Source organism: Callionymus lyra, chromosome 3 (assembly GCF_982586985.1).
Source record: "Callionymus lyra chromosome 3, fCalLyr1.hap1.1, whole genome shotgun sequence".
NCBI lineage: Eukaryota > Metazoa > Chordata > Actinopteri > Syngnathiformes > Callionymidae > Callionymus > Callionymus lyra.
The window spans coordinates 40,462,107-40,477,179 of record NC_141820.1 but is presented as its reverse complement, the minus strand read 5'-3'; the positions used below and the strand labels follow the sequence as shown (position 1 = coordinate 40,477,179).

Below are 15,073 nucleotides of genomic sequence, written 5' to 3'. Positions count from 1 at the left end.
TGAAGTCTGCGTGTGAACTTGACAGAGATTATAAAGTCTACACCACCAGACTCCCTTTTGTTTGAAAGTACAAACTGTGGTGCTATGTCAAAGTGTTACTCACACACTAAAACCTGGACCTCTGGAACAAGATGGGTAGAGTTTCCCACATGAGAATAGAGTTTGATGCTGGCATGCTAAACGAACATCCAACAACCAACTGGCTATGCTGTGTTTTTGGAGTAAAGTTGTTTACAATATTTCCATTTAATCTTTCAAATTGAACCTATCCATCAACTAAAGCTCAGAGCCATGGTTGACCATGTCCAAAAAACAGTTCTTAACAGATTAAAATCTTGTCTGGGTGATGTAGCAGCACATAACACAACATGAACTTCCAAAAAAGCCCACCTGCACTCAATTCAATTTCAATTCAATTTTATTTAAAGTGTCTTATCATAACAAAGTTATCTCAGGACACTATACAGTTGAAATAAGACTACAGTTGATTAAGGAAAAATAGATCCCAGCAATTCAACAAAGAGCAAGAAACAAAACACTGTACAGTGAGCTGTACAGTGAGATATGGCAAGGAAAAACTTCCTTTTAGAAGGCAGAAACCTCGAGCGGAACCAGACTCATTGTTAACGCCTGCCGCTTTGACCGGCTGGGAGGAATGATGGGGGGGTAGAAAAATGGATAAGGAGAGGAGTGGGGGAGGATATAGTGAGAGAAAAGAGGAGAGTGTAGAAGAGTCCATGGGGGTGCTGGAGAGAACTCGGGATCTGATGACGTGGTGAAGATCCTGGATCAGCAGCCGCTCTGGAGGTGGATCCCTGGATCAGCAGCAGCTCTGGAGGTGGATCCCTGGGGCTCAGGGAGAGAAATAAAAGGTGTGGGTTTGGGACAAATGTATACAATACACAGGTATACAGACTCCGGTGACGGGTGAAGATATATAGAGAGGAGAGGGGGGGGGGAGGTTGAAATAGCCAGGCCAGAGGGCACATACCTAGCACAGCAGGATCCAGACACGGGGGCCCAAGCCGCGGCAGGAACCCACGGGAGACCAGGACCCGGCAGGCGAGATAACCACCAGAGCCAAGCCCGACCCCAAACACCAGCGAGAAGGCGGACCACCACCGGGGGGGCCCCGGCGGCGCGAGAGGGCAAGCACAGGCGAGGACGGCCGAGGAAGCAAAGAGGGGGAGGCACCAGGCGCAGGCACGGAGGCAGAGGGGCCAAGGGCCCGCCCTCCAAGGGACAGCCAGAAAAACCAGTCAGGGGATAGAGCTCATTCATACAACCTTCATCACAACATCTCCTGTGTGTACCACTTTCATGTACCACCTTCTACATCCTTTCCAAGTATAACTATACATATTATCTAAACAAGATTGTTTTTCTAGGATCTAGATCCAATCCCTTTACATGCATTATTATTGAAGATTGATACAATACTCCCTTTGGTTCATTCCAGTGTTACCTGAGTATTATATATTCTTATAGGTGTGTCAGAGAGATAACTCATCCATCAAGCACGCTGTTTCACAAGGTTAAATTCTCATCGGGGGGTGTTCTAATAAACTGTCAAAATCTTGAGGTTGGCGGCGTAATTGTTTCTTACGTTGTTGAAGAGGTTCAATGTGTGTTATTTGCAATGGTATGGAAGTACATCAGTGCCATCAGAGTATTGAATGGTTGAATTTACTTTTTTTTTTAAACATTCAAAGGTTGAATTAATTTCAATCATTCAATATTTGATATATTTTAATTTAAATTATTCAATATGTGTTATATTTAATTTCAATTATTCAATATATGTTATATTTTAATTGTAATTATTCAATATTTGTTATATTTTGATTTCAATTATTAAATATGTGTTATATTTTAATTTCAGGTTCGAAACCTTTTCTTGAACTTTTGTCAAGCGATGACATGTTTTAGAATTAGCTACGAAATAAAAAATATTGAATAGTTCAAATTAAAATATAACAAATATTTAATAATTGGAATTATTTCAACCTTTCAATATTAAAAAAAAAAAAATTCAACCATTCAATATTCTCATGGCACTGATTTACTTCCATACAATGGAGCAATTATTAAGTAAAACTCAAACAACTGTGTATTGGTGCTCATCTTTCCTTAAGATATGTGAGACTCATGCAGTGCTTTTGGTTTAGGTTTTTGAAATGTTAACACAATGACGACCTTTAGTAAACTCTACAAAAACGTCAACATTGAAGCAGCTCCACATACATAACAAATACCAGCTAATGTTGCATGCTTATAGAAATTTCCATTTTGAGTCATTTACAGAGTTTAATGCATTTCTTTCAAGCTTGAACATATTTAAAACTAAGGACTTTTTATTTTTGCTTGACTTTCCTTGTCATTGCTTTTCCTTAACTCCACTAGATTCCTTCTTTATCGGTTATGTACCCTTTTCCTGGGAGGGTCCAATCCAAAAAGCATTGTATGGGGTTCAAAGTAGAACCGCTGCCTATCTACTATGACGGAGATGGTCAGATCTCTCCTGGACATAGGACACCCAAGACTCCCTGTGAGTACATGTCTTTTTGTTGACCTTCCTGATAGAGGAAAGACTGATCTATTGAACACTTGCTGTCCCAAATTGTGCACTTCTCTATGTTCACTGCTTTACAGTTCACTATAAGACAAATTTCAATAGGATAGTACTGTCTCAAATCAAACACTGCCCCTACACACTTATCCTGAAAGCTTCTTCTACTACTACTTTTTAACGCTGACTGCAACCAGCCGCTAGAACCCTATGGCCGAAACTTGACAGCACTTTTAGAAACAAGTTATTTAGTTGTGTTTCATTTTATTACTACTGATGTTTTCATTTTTGTTTTTTCAAGACATTTAAGCCGGTATCTGCTCCGAAGAGGCGTCGTCAGTGACATAGCTTCCGTTTATCGCTATCTACGTCACTAAGAAGTTTAGGCCATTAGGGTGGAAAGTGTCCATCGATCCACACTCAATGTTCTGTACCAATTGAGTGCTTGTTACACAGTCCATTTTAGCACACTTCTAAATGGGACGCACTTGAATGTAGAAGTGCGCGATTTGGGAAACATCCATAGTCTGCCGACTCTTTGAAAAGTAAAAAAGGATAGTCTCTTTTCAGGTTTTAGTTCAGGTAGAGAAGACTGACTTGCTGTGGCATCCTAACAAGTTATAATGACTTTTTCAAATGATATGGTTCTTATCAGACACCATTTGTGGCTACTGCCTTCAATTCACAATAATTTGTGAATCCTGGTACCGAATATGAATCAGCAATGACAGACTGCTGAATTTCCCCGGGGAGGCCACAACACCTGGATCTGATCATTAAAATCAAAAGCCCCCAGAGACATCAGAGAGCGGTGTTCATACATTTCTTCATTTTGATCTGGAAGGTATAATCTGACTGTTTTTTTTCACCTACTGAACTGAGCAGGAGCAGCAACAATTCCTGGTTCATCATCAAATTAGCAGATGAATGAATCCCTGCGTTTGAATGAACCGACTCATGAACTCACAAGAAGTAAGTCTATTAGGTTTAACTCAATTTATTAAAAAAAAATCTTAATATGAGAAAAGACATGGTTGAAGATGGTTGTAGACACACAGAGTCTATGTCAAATGCTATAGGATAAAAAATATCAAGCTTTAATATAAGTGGATTTTACTCATAGGATAGCCAAGACCCGCTGGAATGAGTCTGTGTGAGTCAGGATACTTGGTAGGAAGTACATCTGACTCATGGAATCGAAGAACCCCATTTCACAGTCGGTGCCTGTGACTCGAGTCATTCAACAGAAAATAGAGTCCATCCCATCTGAGAGAGTTCAAGTGACTTGAGTGAAGAAGAACTAGGTTATATGGCTGAAGGAGTCACACAAATCTGAGCCCATGAGACTTAAGTACCTGTCCAAATAACCATGATTAACAGAAAATGGATCCAACTTTGATGTAGCACACATCAAATAGATAGCAGGGTTCTCACCAGCACCATTCAGCATAGGGCCCCACGCTGTGATTTGATCCCCTAAGGTGTGAATCGGGCCCCTCAAGCTGCGTAGGGGGGATTTAGTTTATTTTCTGCCTTTATTTTTAAAAATGTGGTCCTCAAAATGTAAGTAGGTAGGTAAGTAATTTTTAAATAATGTTTCAAATTCCCCCGGACCTCCCCTATAGTACTCGCGCCTTCAGTTCTCGCCACGCGGCGGCTCCGTGCACAGGTCCCCCTACGCCAGTGTTTCTCAAATCGATGCCAGGGGGGGCGCGAGTGACCCTGGGGAACATGCTTTTTTTTTTACGTGTCATATAAGAATAAAGTGTAATTGCGCATCCACTAAGGTAGGTGGCAGTGGCGCTCTCGTTGTCAGTGTACGCAGGGAGTGGGTCTTTTTGCACCGAAGAAGAGCCCGTAGCACAGAGCAGAGCAGGAGTGTGTGGAGTAAACGAACAGTGGAAGTGCAGTGAATAGCATGGATAAGTATCTAACGGGGAGGAAAAGAGTAGCGGACAAAGACGGAGATACCGAGGCAAGTGTCCCGAAAGCCAAGACGAGGAAGTATGACGAGGCGTATGTAGCGCTTGGCTTCACTGTTAATACGGTGGGAGAAGAGGAAAGACCGGTCTGTTTGCTGTGTCTGAAAACATTGGCAGCGGACAGCATGAAGCCATGTAAATTAAGGCGCCACCTTCATACTACACACCCCAATCACGCTGATAAGCCGCTTGAGTTTTTCCAGCGAAAACGTATCATCAACAGTCGTCCTGTTTTTTGAGTGCTAAAGAAGCTGTGCTCTGCAAAACGTGCTAATTGTAGCCATTAAGTAAGTAAGTAATATTTATTTATATAGCGCTTTTCGAGACCTTGAGACCTTGAGATTAAGCTTCCTCACTTCCTCATTTTGATAAAAGAAACAAATCAGCACACATTGTCTTATTAATTTTCGGTTTTTAAAAGTTTAATATTTTATGCTCCTGAGTTGATGTTGCGGATCAATTACAATGTATAAGTATTCAGTATCATAGTGTTTTATATATTGCTGGTTCAAATAGTTTTATATATTGTGCTCCTGAGTTGATTTTTCTGAGCAATTTGAATGTATTATTTATTGATTATAGTCTTTATTTTTCAGTATCAGCTGGTTCAAATTGTTTTATATATTGTGCTCCTGAGTTAATGTTGCTGGTCAATTTCATTTAATTATTATTTATTGATGAGTTTTCTTTCAGTATCCAATGCTCAGAAAATGTTTGCACTAAATTTATGCTCTTTAAGTTTTTTCTACTGTGTTAATAAAGTAATTATTTGTTAAATTGATCCATATTTCTTTATTTAGTCTTCTTTAATGTTAATAAGAATATAATGTTATGCAGAGGTGCAATTTTATTGACAAATGATATTATTTCCGGTGGCAGCGTATATTTGTATATTTGGGGGGGGCGCGAAATTTTTACTTCTTCTTAGGGGGGGCCTAACAGCAAATAATTGAGAAGCACTGCCCTACGCTGTGAAAAATCCTGGCGAAAACCCTGGATAGTAAGCAGATATAACTCCAAGTATCACAGAGTCACGCTCTCTCAGGTGAGTCAATTACCAGAATGTTAATCATTTACAGATTATTCAGAATGAAAGTTGAAATAACCTGGAGCTCAAAACTATGAATCTCTGAATGTGCTTACCACAAGTGTTGAGCTTCACCTCCACCAAAGAGAGTAAAACTCATCTCGCAAAGTTAAATGAAACTTGTTTTCAGATCTCTACCCTCTCTGTGTTTGGCTCTGACAGTCTGAATGTAAATGAGGCTCCGGTCCACGACGATGTCAGCGCTCTCCGTAGTCTGCGCACTCATTAGAAGCCTGGTGAAGCTGACATTTACTCACCGCTGTGATGACTCGCTCTTTATATGGGGTACCCGGGTCAAAGCAGTGAGACGTGCAGCATCGACTTCTTCGGGAAGTTTGCAGCATCACGGTTGAAGTCTTGTGCCCAGATGCAACATTAATGAGGTAATTGAGACGCAGCACATTTTAGGTGTCGATGTTTCACTGACCTTGATGGATTGTTTTCTTTGATTAGAATCTTGTAAACATCATGTTAATACTTAACTTTACGAGTCACTCGGATCTTTTCAGCTACGCTTCAGTTAAGTAGCTATATGATTGCAAACTAAATGAATGCTATTACTATTCTTCAACAGTTTCATTGTTTGAATATATCTAGAGCAGTAGTATAGAGAGTCATCCAGATGTTTTTGAATATTACTCTTTTGCACCGACTTAACCAGGACCCAGTGTCAGTGATTCACTCAGATGGTTAGCACTCCGAACTGGGGGATAAATGTTCTTCCCGTTTTGCAACTCATGTTACAAGTTGGAAACTGATGGGCAATAATTCAAAAAGTCTTGTTCAGTTACGTGAGGTAACTTGCAATTCCAAGTCTTGGTCTGATGTCAGAGGAGCTTTTCATTATGTATATCAGTCATCCAGTATATAAGCATATGGCTACGGGTTTTCCTGAATACACCACTGCAGAAAAGTCATATTTCATAATATTTGTGATAGAATTACTATGTGCACATCAGCTGTTGAGCTGCCACAGTGGGATGTAAAATGGCTAGAAGTTTGAAATTAATAGGAAGTCTGAGGCTATTTCCTGTCTCCTCTTGGGAGTCGAAGCTCGTTTCTTTTGCGGTTGCCTCATCCTGTTACTAATGCCCGACTCAGTGTAACCCCTATCTCTGGGCACGCTACACGGCCCAATAGGACTCTGTGTGTAAGCAATTAAAACAGCTTATTTGCCAGATAAGTGGGGAAAGTGGTCAGATGGAAAAGCCAGGACGGTGGTGTCAGATTCGTGGGTTCCATTCCCAGAGTTAAATAGCTCTAGGCTGCTGAGCGAGCTAAACCCAGATCACTGTGCATATGTGATACTACAACAACACTGACAATAATATTAAAAATCATCATTTATATTGTTAATAATAAATAATAATGAAAGAATAAACATGGATGCGGACTGAGGTCAACTATTAAGACACTTTTAAACCTGGTAATTTGGCCCAAGAGCATTTGTATTTTATTAAGTTTAGTTTTTCGTGTAAATTATGAGGACTTTGTCCAAAAAAGGAATCATGCAGCAGAAGACCTGCATCTCCACACTATATTTTAGTTGGCAAAAAAAAGTCATCTAGAAATGATGAGGAGGGAACTGTCAATCCTGGAAAAAGAACATCCTAGAGCACCCATCTAGATAGAAGTTGTAAACAACGTTTTACATCATAGGTGTAGAGAGGTCCCTACAGGGACTAAAGAGCAAGCAACACTCCACCATAGTACACCGTGTTTCTCGAGAGCACGACCAGCACTTAGTGGACAAGGAATGTCTACAGCATCTAGACATGTGATGGGACCCACAAATTACACCTAGAATTTAAGAACAGGGCCTAGCTTTCACATTTTCCTGAAGGTCATCAAAAATCGTCCAGATTTTGAGCCGAACTATCCCTGGCTTGTAACCAAATTCATTCAATATAAATAAACTTCCATTCAGTGGCATCGCATGGGTGCTTGGGTGCCTGGGCAGTTAAAAACTTTTTTATTCTGGATATATACATGAATGAATGGTGTAATCGACCCTTAACAGAACAACTTAACAATTGCACGATTGGCTAGCGATGCTTGGCCAATAAACAAAAGACACTTTTGCTTATAGGGTAGCAAAAGCCTTTGAATGCTGATGTAACAGCTGCAATAATCCTAAGATATCAGATATCTTTCTTACAATGTTACCAATCAATTTGGCAAACTTTTTGTTTATCCTTGCAGGCTTCACAAATCTACTTTTTTATATATTGGCTCCCAAAAGCATGACAAGGAAAACAGATCAGAAGAAAATAATATACCCTATACCCTAATAACCCTTCTGAAATACAGCACTATCAACCTTTAAGCCAGAAGAGCCGTTTTGAGTTTTGAACTGTACTGACGTAGTTCTGTTCAAGCCCAAAGCTACTTAGCAGGATCCAAGTCCCACATGGGTGCAGGTGCTGACAGATTTGCACAAGAACAGGGTGGGATCGGGTGGGAGGCAAGTTATCCTGCGTGACGGGCAAGTGTCTCTAAGTCAGTGGGCCACACATGGAGCAAGTCTTATGCGCTGATAACAGGTCCAGGCGGAGAGAGAAGGCTGGACTCGGACCAGTGGACTGTCCCTGCTTCCCTCGTCGCTTATTTCCTTGCTGCTCTGCATGTAACAGGATCAGGGAATTTTGATAAGAAGAGTTACTATTCCAGGCAGAAGATGATTCTGGGGCGGAACAAGCGGAAAACACAAACATGACCATTTATTTATTTTATTTTTTTGTGGATTATGAGCCTTACAATTGGTCAAATGAGCTAGAATGATACTAGCCATCCATTCATACATATTACACTGTATATGGTTTAAATTAAATCGGGGGTGTTTTCTGCCCCCTATATGCCCCCTTTTATAAGCCAAAGGGATTGGAAAATCTCAGTGAGTATGTACATTAATACATATAGCAAATTGTTATCAAAATTAGACATCTTTGAACTTAATGGGGGTCTTTTGCCCCCTGTGTACATTTTTCCCTTGACTTAATGGAGTTGCCATCCCCCTAAACCTTCACTGAGAGGTCCGTACTACCAATTTAAGAGTCTATAAAACAGACATACACACTCGCACAGCTACACAAATGTATATCGATGATTGTTATAATTTGTATTACTTCACAACTAAAAAGGTTTGATGGATATAACCTCATTTCATTTGGGCATTGGCTGGCTGCCAATTTTTCACGCGGGTTGATAGTCTATAAGCCATTTAGGCGGAAACACAGTCATAACTGCGCATTATACGTTTATAAGTTTCCTACAAAGACATTAAACTAAACATAGTCAAAAGTGTACTTCTATCAAGACAACATACTGTAAATCAGGGGTCACCAACACAGTGCCCGCAAGGACCATATGAGGCGCCCGCAGGCCTGCTCTAAAAATAGCACAACTCACCACCAGTGAGCAGTGTGTTACCCAGATTCAAATATTAGATTATGTTTTATATAAACGCTATATTATTTATTTTTAATATAAACGGCGAGTATATTTTTAAATCAATATCCAGTATATTTTAATATCTGGTTTTGTTTTAACATCTACCTGTGTGTGAGCGTCTCACCTCACTCAACTCGACCAATCCAAAGCTTGCAGCGCGCATTACAAGCTCCACACAGAGCGGAGCAGGAACAAACACACAAATTAACGGCTGTTAAATGCAAAATCAAGAGTGATCGAGATACTCACGGAACAGAAGAACTCCCGCCTGTAACATCAGATCAAGATCCATCTGATCATCTTATACACGTGAATTGACAAGGGAATTGATCACCTGAGACTCTCTTTTCATATGTTGTGTGTATATACAGAATATGTGTGTATATACAGTATTTATGTGTGTTGATGAAGGATAATTAAGTTCCAATTATTTTACCTGTTCCACTGTGATAAATATAAATGCACTGTATTGGATAACCTGTGATTTCTACATGTATGTCATTGTAATTAAAATTGTTTGTGTACACATGATTAAGTTAACAATTGATTTGATTATTTTACAAGCTAGTGAAGAGAATCCTGATTTTGATATTGACCTGTATTATATTATACAGGCCAGGTTTCCCTTGTACCACAGACTACAATACACTGGTGAACAGCATGCAATTCCAGTCTTTCCACTAACAAAGACACAGATACCAGATGGTGTCAGTTGCAAAGTTTAATCTAAAATGATAAACATTGTGTTCAATTAAATAGTGTTCATGAAATGTAAGAGATATCATTTTGAAAAAAATTGCAGCAGACTTGGTCATTAGTTCAAAATGTGATTAGATGTATTTGAAAATATGTAAGTTGATTTTTCTTAAACATTACATATTCGATAACTTTTTCAAACAAGGTGCAATACATAGTTAATTGTTTGTTAAATTGGTTTGTCACAGGCTAGTGAAAAAAAAAGATGTTCCCTATGAAATGTTGTGAATTTAAATTGGGAAGATGGTGTTCACTTCAAAAGAGTATTCATGAAATGTAAATGATTATTTTGTAAAAAAAAATGTCAGTGTCTTCACAAAGATGAGTATCATTCATTATTAATAAAAATATATAACTAAAGGCAAACTGAGCAAATTTGTTATTTCAGAAGACTGTATCAAACTGAGGATGCATGGTGGCGTAATGGTTAGCGTGGTCGCGTCACAGCAAGAAGGATGCTGGTTCAATTCCAGGCCGAGCCGACCTTACTGTGTGTAGTTTGTATGTTCTCCATTTTACTCCGGGCACTCCGGTTTCCTCCCACAGTCCAGAAACATACAGAGGTTGATTGAGGATTTGGGGGAACTTGTCCATAGGTATGAGAGTGTGTGTGAATGGTTGTCTGTCTGTGTGTGCCCTGCGACAGACTCCAACTAAATGTGTCCGCACTACATGTGACGAAGTCGCTGATTGGCTGAAACTGTTTTACTAATAATAATGCACTCTAAACTGTACAATGCAATATAAACATTCCAGTGATGAACAAAGGTAAACAAATAATTAGCTTTGCAAATATATATATCTTTTTTAATATTACCCTTTTAATAACTCAACTATTAACAGGAACCCTAAGAGCATGTTTGTCAACTGTTTTTTGGTATTTTATCGTTTGAGTCCAGACATGTTAATGCTGCTAGATTCAAGTTGCCATCACTAGTGTTTGGAAGTTCAGCAGGTCACTAAACAAAAATTAAACCTCCAGTGCAGTGAAAAGAAGGAGGAGGAAGCTGTGAGATGAAAAAGATACAATACAAAGGTTTAACGTTATAATATTTTGTCCATTTGTCCATGTTAAGTCAGCAAATGCACTTAGTGACTAGGAATATGTAAGCTACCTGACTGCTAGGATATAAAGATAAAAAACATTTTCATCAAAGTTTCAAAGGTTGAAATCTTCCTCTCCAAGATGCAGTAAGTCCCTGATCGTGACCCTGTTTTGAAGTTATTATTTAATAAAGTTCTCCACCTCCTGAAATCTTGTCTAACAAGAGATTATGAGAGCAGAGTCCATTATGACATAATAATGCTCTTCACTCCTTCTCCAGCCAGCTTTAATCACGCCCCGCTTTGTTTATACAACAAGTCTCTTTGGAGGTCTTCTGGTATTAATGACAGGCAGTGAACAACCTAAAGTTTTGACCAATCACAGCAGAGTGGGTGTGGTTATGGTAAACAAGATTTAAGCCCTTTTTCTAATATAAATGTTTGAATTAAAAGAAAGTTTTGTGCAAACAGACACGTCAACGGATGATCAATGACATCATCTCGTAGATGTATGACTGTCGGTCTGATCTGAATGTCTTATAGACAATAAAAGCACATGAATTTGCAGCCGAAACGCCCAAATTCAATGAAGTTCTATAGTTCTAAAAAAATAAAAATAATCATCATCATCTATATACATGTGTGTATGTCTGATCGTAATGACTTGAAGACTCTTAACTACATAGGGAGAAGGCCATTCTTGAAAACTGAAAAAACTATAATAATAATGATTCTTAATTATTGAGAGAACTATTTTTTATCTAGAAGTATATGCTGCTCAAAACCCTGTCAGTCAGAGTAAAGATGGCAAATTTAAGTTTTTTTTAAAAAGTACTATTACTTGTGTATGAAGTTGCATTTTACAAGAGCTATGTTTAACTGAGTTTACCTCCACAGATCCAGGGCAAAAAATGTTTTTGGACTAGATTCTATATTGGATATGACACATTTCACTTTAGTTAGTTAGTAAGTTTATTTGCTCAACACAGGCTGAATAGCTCTCTTTGCTTCATGTAATGTTTGCTTCAATGGAACAGGGTTTTTCAAAACTTAAATTGAAATAAATACTACTTGAGATCTAGCATGGTACAGGATAGACTCAGTTGACAGTTGATACATTATTTCGAAGCAATAATAAGTTAGTTTAATTTAATTTTTTCTTGTAAGATGGTAATATGGATGTCATTTGCTTTTGTTTTGTTGGATGAGATTGCACATTTTACATGATATGATCGCAATTTTCAAAAATGTGATTATTATATCGCAAAGGTTGTGATTTTATTTAATATCATATTATTTAACACAACATCATTTAATTTTCTTAGCCCAGTCGAGTAGTAGCAGAGAGAGAAGCTTTAACACGTTGATCAGTGACAGAAGCTAAAGAGCAGCAGTAAGAAACAGAATCATTTCAACAAGTTTTCATCCTGACTTCAGTTTGTACATTTAAATCGAGACGTGAGTCTGTCCACATGTCTGTGTGCCCGCTGCTCTTTTCTCTGCCTGTAGGTGCGCCTGTGTACCTTGTTCAATCACACATTTCAAGTTGTGTAAATTATAATATATTATTGTGTATGACAGGAAATACACTCAAATACAAGATAAACTGTGCAAACGTGCAGTAAAAAAGAATGACTGAATGACTGAATGATTTATTATTGACTAATAAATATAAATGTTAACATTACACTTTTAGCACGTTTGGCGGGAGGTTTTAGTATTTGCAGTGAATAGGTTTTGTTTGTGTACAAGTGTAATTAAAGTAACTGAATTAAACTTCTCCCTTTTTTCAATGTATGTTTCATTTTCCTTTATTATAAAACTGCCTTAATAAGTTTATCTTAACAATCACAAAAAAAAACATTTTACTGTAAAGGTAATCATTTATTGTATTAGATTCAAAATGCATAAAAAAGACAATAATCGCATCAATAATTGATATCGCAATATTTCAGAAAATAATCGCAATTACATTTTTTTCAATAATCGTTCAGCCCTACTAATGACAACAAACACAGTTTGACCTCCGGGATGAAAACACATCTGGTGATTTATGGGACTAATTTAGTCAGTTATAAACTGATTATACAAGTATGATCCTGACCACATTTTAAAGCACTAGTTTACATGTGTTGGTTAATCTCTGCAGCAGTGCTGGGGATATACTGATAATATTCTTGGTCGATGCTGCCTGATTTTAAGGCCACGATTTGAAAAGTATGACATATCCCTCACTGTAAAGCAAGGCATTTTAATCAGCATTACATTACAGTAAGTGGACATTTGTTCACAGAAATATTTTTGGTCTTTGGAGACAGAAATGAAATGTTTGCAGCTGATATTTTCCGACTATCATTATCAAGTCTCTTTGGAGTTGAACCTACGCAGATGGTTGCACATTTTGCTCATGAATTCTCCGTCATCTTCTTAAACCCCGCGAAGGTCTGTTGACTCTCCGAGTCTAGAACTGAATTTTACATCTCAGAGCCCTCTGGTGGACATCAACCTTCCCTGCTGTTCAAAAAATGTAATTCATTCCATTTTCATTTTGTTTTCAACTGTTCCCAATTTTTTACATACAATTACATAAACTAATAATATAAATTAAATTTACATATGCAATTATGTTTGGGACATAAAATAAAATAACTTTTATTTCAGTGAGATATTGTTTTATTTTTTTACTTTTTGCCCTTCAACATACATTTTTGCATCTATACATTTATCATATAGACAGACAGACAGACAGATTGAAGTAAATGTTCTTATTAAAATAAGGAATAATATTTGCATGTTTACCTATTTATTAAAGTACATATAAATACATTTATCGGAGATCATACTTCATGTTTGTTTATTAAATCTTTTTTTTTTTATCTACCTTTAATTACAGTTATAATACATAAATCGTTTGTTATGATGTATGGTTTATTTTTATTTTTTATGAATCTCTGCACATTTAAACATTGTTTTTATATTAAATTGTAAACTCAAATGTAATTTGCTTCTATCTATCTATCTATATATCTATTTATGTTTTAGAATACGTTCATAAGACAGTATCTACTTGTCCTCGAGGTAACGATGTTGTGAAGCTAATAATGAGCAGAATTTAAAATAAGTATCTCTTAAATCTTAACTTAATTTTAAGATATGAATAATCAAAAAAGTATTATCTTTAGCTGTTTGAGAATAAGTCGAACGTGAGCTTCTAAAGTATGAACCGAGTTTGACTGAAGATTTAGTTTGAGTGTCCCCTCAACCTGTGTGGCTGAGATGGAGGCACCCACCCAGGGCTCCACTGAAAGCAACAATAATATTGACCATCAAGTTTTACAGATGTGCTCGTCCAGGTGTGTTTGGTGTATGTATGCATGATATGTTTCCCAGTTCTCTATCAGGCGCTGGTGTACATCTCCACTGTTGTATGGATCTCATCAGAAGTGTTCTGGGGTGGATGAGGATCACCTGCCGAAAGGATCCAACAGTTGTAAAGATGTCTTACCTGTTCCCCCTCCCGTCCCGCTCCTTCACGACCGTTTCAAACCATCCGTGAGGCTGCAGTTACAATCCAGAGTGCGCGCGTCACATGAGGGTTCTCGTGGAACAGCCTCCTCAGAACTAACAGAGCTGTCTCATTGCTGGCACTGCCCTCGTCACGACAGTCGAGCTGCTCTTCTGTGCCTGTCCGCTGCTCGCAGGAGAGTCCACGCACACGCATGCATCCACTCGTGGAAGCTCTCAAAGTGGTCCAGATCTTCCGTGCACGTCTGCTCTCCTCCGCGGCTGCGTTGCCTCTGACTGCTTCATGAACGCGCACCAACTTTTGCAGCGACTCAGCGCCTCTCAGAGGAATCACATGACTTTAGGAATACTCTACTAACGCATCAAACCAAATACTATTGGAAAGTAGAGCAATTACAAACGTATTATTATTCTAGAAATACACCTTACATTTGTAATCAATTAATATACAACTTTCAATAGTTTATTATTTTAGCAAATTGGACGTGAACATCGTTACCTATATTTAGAGAACACCTTCTGTACGTTATTTCATTATTAAAAATACACCTAAGTTTCGATTTGATATCTTTAAATGGTAGACCTCAAACTCAAATGCACATAGCGAATATACAGTTGAGTAAAACGTTGTCAATGGTTGTCCTCGTGCACACGTACAAT

The 15,073-nt window shown here is 38.2% G+C and overlaps 1 protein-coding gene across 1 annotated transcript in view; it reads right to left on the bottom strand.

Annotated features, from left to right (window-relative positions):
* The window catches only part of LOC148084989 (chemokine-like protein TAFA-2), a 66,536-nt gene extending 51,901 nt beyond the window's left edge, over positions 1 to 14,635 (bottom strand). The window contains exon 1 of the mRNA XM_087786033.1: positions 14,394 to 14,635. The gene's annotated coding sequence lies outside the window, so the exon portion shown is untranslated. The remainder of the gene's footprint in view (positions 1 to 14,393) is intronic.
* Positions 14,636 to 15,073: the final 438 nt, after the last annotated feature.